Source organism: Lactuca saligna, chromosome 8 (assembly GCF_052625555.1).
Source record: "Lactuca saligna cultivar CGN05327 chromosome 8, ASM5262555v1, whole genome shotgun sequence".
Classification (NCBI taxonomy): Eukaryota; Viridiplantae; Streptophyta; class Magnoliopsida; order Asterales; family Asteraceae; genus Lactuca; species Lactuca saligna.
Window position 1 is genome coordinate 14,742,240 of NC_136424.1, and position 6,000 is coordinate 14,748,239.

A 6,000-nucleotide genomic window follows, 5' to 3' on the forward strand; every position below is an offset into this window, starting at 1 on the left:
AATTTTTTCTAACAGAAAATAGATTAAAGTAAAAATAAAACTTACCTGTTAATTTTGCAGGAGAATCGATGGAGTAGGAGTGTACACAGAAGAAGACATATAGAGAAGTGGAAAAAAACGTAAAATTATTGAAATAAATTATTGGCTGTTTTGAAGACTTTTCAGCAATCAAAACTTCAAAATTTGAAATTTGAAATTTGAAAATGCGATTATTCAGGTGATTATTCATACAGATTATTTATGTACTTAATTAAATTAAGAAAAGATTGATTTTTATTTATGTAAAATATACAAGATTTGGAAATCGACAAATTTGATGATTTTTGTTGATTTCTAAATTTATGTTCTCAATAATGGACCAGCAACGAAAAACATATGTATGAACATATAAATTTGTTTTTTGGAACCTGAACAGGAAAATGATGGTCCAGAGATTGGTGTTGGTACATTTTTTACATCTGAGAAAAAGAGTTATGCAGAAATTGTTGTTGTTACACTGTTTTCCAGGTGTGTTGTTTGTTGTTATGCTCTTTCATCAAGGTAACATATTAAGCCAATTAGTTTAATTGTTGAATATTGTAGTGTTTTTGGTGAGTAAGAAAAGAAATAAAACCATTGCAACAGTTCAACTTTTGTTAGTTTAGTCTTTCAACTTAAGGGCAATATGGTCTTTTTTTAAGTAAATCGGTTACAATAGTGTAAAAATGTCGGTTTTAAACTTGTATAAGTATATGTGTTCATTATTTCATCACTTGACTTGTACTCTTGCTTTACTTTGTTGTACCATTGGTTTTTGATATCGATCGATTTGTTCTTGAGTTCTAGTTTGACATCATCAAACGTTTGTTACTCAGAATTGAATTTCAAATTTGCATTAAAATCGAAAGCGGGAGTATGAGTTCGAATCTTCAAAATTGAAAATCGAATTTGAGTGATTTTGTTGTGAGATGAGTATTCAACAGTCAATGGTTTAAGAAAGAAAGTCAAAATTGATTTGGTGTTATTCTTGATCAGTGAATTTCAATGGTTGAGTGGGATGATTGAAGTCGAATTTACATAATAAAATCAATTTTGATTGAAACTTGTTTTGAAGATTTCGTTATGCGAAAATAAGTTTGGACTTCAATTTATATCAAGCAGATGAAGTAAGATCGATTGTTTTGAAATGCGATGTCAAATCTGTTGAAGGGTGTAATGATTATTGTTTTCGAATGGTATGTGTTCGATTGGTTATTGGGTTTGTATACAGGGATCGATTTTAAACGGAGGTTAAAGATTGTGGGAACGAATAACTGTTAAAGTCGATGTTTTCTGGAATGAAGACTTGGTTATTGAATGAATCATACGAAGGATCTGTTATTTGATTTTGGAATTGGGGCGAATAATCGAACGATTTGGAGTTGCGAATTTGATTTTGAAAAGCCAATCAGTTGGGTTCGCATATGAAAACAGATAAGTTTTGATTTTGGATTCGCAATTGGGTTAATTGGGTTGATGATTGAGGGACGATTCGTGAAGAAAAATGCGAAGTCAAGAAGGACTGTGAAATGTGATTTGTTCAATATTGAAGTCAAATGCAGTTCACGTGTAAAAGCAAAAATGTTCGCATTTGGTAATACAAATCAAAATTGGGTTTCGCATATGAGGTTGTATGGGTTGGGGTTAAAGATGCGAAGGTGATTATGGTTAATATTCATTTCGCATTTGGTGAGACAAACAACTCAAATGCGAATGAATTAAAAAAAAATGACTGGAACATGCGAAGAAAGAGGGTGAATGAAGAATGCGAATTTTACAGTAGAATGCGAATTGGGGAAGAAAGCTAAGAATTTCGCATTTGGTCCCTGCTCTTTTCAAGAAATAATAGAAGTGGTCCAACTTCGCAAATGGGGTCATAAAATGATGAAATTGCAGAGGTGTGCTTTGAGAGATGTAGAAGTGAGTGTGTAAGTGTGTGTTAATTATGTAGTCTAGATCTAGATCCTTTTTGTGTAACACCATATACATTCAATATATCTCTTAAACACCCAAATCACCATGTTCAATTGTGCAAGCTTTAATTCCGCATGCCAAACCATGTTCTTATTGATTTCCTTTTTGATTTTTTGTGTTGTTTTATAATTTTTCATTTATTTTTTATTTTTTGTTTACTATTGAAAGAGCAATACTTTTGGCTAGTAACAAAAGTTGGTGATGTTAAGGTTAATAGCATAAAACAATATTTATTATTTGGTGATGTTAAGGTTAGTAGCATAAAACAATATTTATTATTTCATTTTTACTGTCAGTATGAAAAAAAAACAATATAAATGAAGCCAATGAACATATTTTGAGTTTTCTTTCTACCTAGGACATGCTAGAAAACAAAAAAATAGAATAAGTTAGTATAAAAGCTAAAGTATGTTGGTATCCTTCTAATATGCAATAAGAACATAAAAGAGAATGAAACAGACTTTGTGCAAATAATATGCAGTATATAATTAATACGAATTGACAATTTTTAGATCTTTATGCTTTAAAAAATGAATCAAATTCTGCACATTCAAGTCAAGTGACATGTGATAATTACATAATGAACAAACCAAAAGGAATAAAAGGTAAGAAGAAAATGGGGACCAAAATTAAGATCAATGACGAATATTTTAATAGGGTAGCGTGATTGTTAAGTGAATAATAATTTTGGGATTATATGATGTTCAGAAACGTGAAACAAAATAACATAGTAAATGCCATTAGAGTACTGAAAAAGTTGAGCCAATGTAATATGAAGAAACGAATATGAAAATCATAAAATTCCAATAAATCCAACTTAAAATAAAGAAACTTAAAAATGTAAACGGCTTAGGAGTCTATGATGCTGAAACAAAATTAAGCATGAAGTAATATTGTTTGTAGAAGTAAAGTGCATTTACTTTTCTTTCTTGGGTACCAAACGAGGGATTGGTTGTTCATCTGGTGGTGACAACCGAGGAGTTTTAGAAGTAGACAAATTCTCCATTTCATCAAGATCTATGCATGTAGCAAGGTTTCTTTTTAATTCGGTTGGTGTAGAAAACAACTTTGTAGGACTTGTTGCAGTTGAGTTGTCCCTAGCACACGGTGTTAAATTTTCACCTGTGTGTGAAAAAGAATCCTACAATAAATTTTAATTAGTTCTTATACATTAAATTGAAATATTTAAAAATTATATTTAAAAAAGTAGAACCTTCACAACTTTGGTCTCTTGGGAGGCAATATCTGAAGAACCAATAATGAATGAATCAGAATTATCATGCTACATTATAAGATCAAAAGAAAATGTTATTTTACTCATGTATAATTGGGCCAATGTCGTAAATATATATATATATATATAATTGTTGAAAAAAAACCTGTGAATTCAGATTCTTTTTCTCTAGTTCATCAATTATGTTTGCATTCTCAGTCAATCTTGCTATCCCATAAATATTACTTTTATTATCCACATTGTAACTCGTGATATCAATTTTAATTGCCAACTTTTTGTCAACAACAACTTTCAACTCCATTGGATACAAATCCAAACTGATGCCAAGCTAAAATAAAAATAAATATTGTTAGATATTTTGTATGTAAAACATATAATGTATAACATATAGAATATATTAAAAACCATAAAATAATTACCTTCTTGTTTTTATCATACAACTCTTTAGCTGTGTATTTAAACAGCTTCTTTGCTTCTTGATCAAATAAGGTTAAAGTCAAAGTTCCTGTGTTGTCTTGAACCCGAAGTGGGATTTTAAATCTAAATAAAGTATAAAATGATATTATATTAAAAAATTATGATAAACATATATTGTTTTTATATAAAATAAATATGTAATACCTTGGAATAACCGAAATTTTGATATTTTTGCAATTAGGATTAGAACATTCATAAGTAACAATTTCGGCCATTTCATGAGAACCATCAACCTTATCAGTAGAAGACTCTTTTTCTTTTGCTGACTTGTAGCAGTTGCTACAAGCAAGGTAATACCATCGTATGTTTTGACGTATTCCCTTAACAGTACCAACAATAATGACCGTTTTCTCCTTGAAATTAAAAAAATGTGCAATGTGAATAAATGTTAGTATGCAAAAATGCATTATAGTTTCGTTATAACAATATACTTTGGTTGTTTCTTACTAACAATATAGTTTGTTTAAAAATAATGTAAAGTACCTCTAAAGGTTCAAACAAATCATCAATGTTAGAAAACATATGATTTTTGAGAAAGTCATCGTGTTCCGTGTTTTGTTTTGATGCAATCATCTTGATTCCACTTGACGAAAGTTGTTGTCCATTTTCAGAAACCAATCTGTTAATTCATAACAAAAAAAATAATTAAATTAAATACATTATGAAAAAATAAATCTCAAACTACAATGGTCATTATAAATATAAATACTTATTTTTGTAGCTTGTAATCTCATCGATATCATTGTTTATGAACAACCTACTAACATCAAAGTAAGTGGAGGAAAAAGGACGACCTGCAAAAACACTTCTGATTAATTAATTATATATAAAATACGTTTTAAAAATAATTACAAACCATTAATAAACTTCACTCTGGCAAACTGAACAATAACAACAACCGGTGCAAGGCTGTTATTATTAGCCAGAAATTCTATCATGTAGTATGCATTATGACCCCACAAAGTTACTTTAAGCTTAGTATCCCTGACAAGAATAAAAAAATATTGTAGCTAATATAAAAGAAAGTATATTATTTGTTTGTCATAATGGTAAATACTCTATATCTTGAAGATGCAAGAGCATTTTGTGTTTTGATTTATCTTCTTCAGATGTATCCATACGCCCATATTCGAATATGTGTCCAATAATATCTAGAAAAGCAACAAAATAGATTGCTTAAGTTAAAAAAAATTATCAATTTGTAGCAGATAAAAAAGAAAGTAGGATGTTATATAACAAAAGTTAATATTAAATGAACTAACCAAAAGATTTTGACTCCATGATGTTGTTCGAAACGATTGTATTGAAGTCAACAAAATCAAAGCCGTGTGCAGATCCAGAAAAGTTTTCACACTCTTTCATAGTTGTATCGTGGTAAAAGTTAAGTTTTCTTTCTGGATCAGCAAACTTAAAATTTAAAGTATTTGGTGCGACATTAGGTTTCTTCACATATATCGAACTATCTTCTTTAAGATAGCGTTTGAATTTTGGAAACCATTTTTTCACACGAAATGCATGAATTTTCCTTCCCTAAAAAATAAACAAATAACAAATAATTATATATAATTGTTTATAAATATATACAAATTTTTACAAAAATAATAATTGAATATATACATCATATACCTCCTCATCCATCAAAATCATTTCTATCGAGTATGTTTCTTTTGCATTAAATTTTGACTTTTGAGTCCAAAGATGTATGATTCGAACTTTAATTGTGAAATCATCCTTGATTGAGTCAATTTCCTTGATAGGAGTAATATGTTCCATTGTACCTTGCAATTAAAAAATAATTGTTTTGTTAACAAAAATGTTAAAATATATGAAGAACAAAATCAAAACAATGTAGTATCCCTTACCAGACGATGAATAATCGACTTATTCGTACTCAAAGAGGAACGTAAAGAGGAACGTAGGTGTTTGTGTAATTACATATATTTAAATTCAAATTAGGAAGACTTTGCGTGATTTTTTGGGATTGTTATTCGATTGACTGATTATTTGGGATAGAGATAAAGTTTAGCTCATATTTTATTCCTAATTTGTTGCAGATTAATATGGTATAATTGATAATTAGAATTTTGAAAATCAAATTTGCTGTTTTTGGCGGATTTGCAGTATTGTTTCAACGGAAGGGCAAAGTGGTAATTTCAGTTAACACTATTGAGCGGGAAAATGAATGGAGTTGGATGCAAGGAGGTTACACGTGGCTGTATTGGTACTGTTTTATTAGTAGAGTAGATTGTATACTTTAAGTTAAAATATTAAATAAAAAAAGGACAAATTATTTTTAA

The 6,000-nt window shown here is 29.2% G+C and overlaps 2 long non-coding RNA genes across 2 annotated transcripts; both read right to left on the bottom strand.

Moving 5' to 3' along the window:
- Positions 1–2,998: 2,998 nt before the first annotated feature.
- LOC145008642 (uncharacterized) lies at positions 2,999–3,415 on the bottom strand. The gene is made up of 3 exons (XR_013663576.1): positions 3,372–3,415; positions 3,206–3,274; positions 2,999–3,133 (listed from the first exon to the last, which is right to left on the bottom strand). It is a non-coding gene; the product is annotated as an uncharacterized LOC145008642 (long non-coding RNA).
- Positions 3,416–3,943: 528 nt separating this feature from the next.
- On the bottom strand, positions 3,944–4,475 carry LOC145008682 (uncharacterized). Its single transcript, XR_013663587.1, has 3 exons — positions 4,413–4,475; positions 4,187–4,322; positions 3,944–4,056 (listed from the first exon to the last, which is right to left on the bottom strand). It is a non-coding gene; the product is annotated as an uncharacterized LOC145008682 (long non-coding RNA).
- Between the last annotated feature and the right edge of the window lie 1,525 nt (positions 4,476–6,000).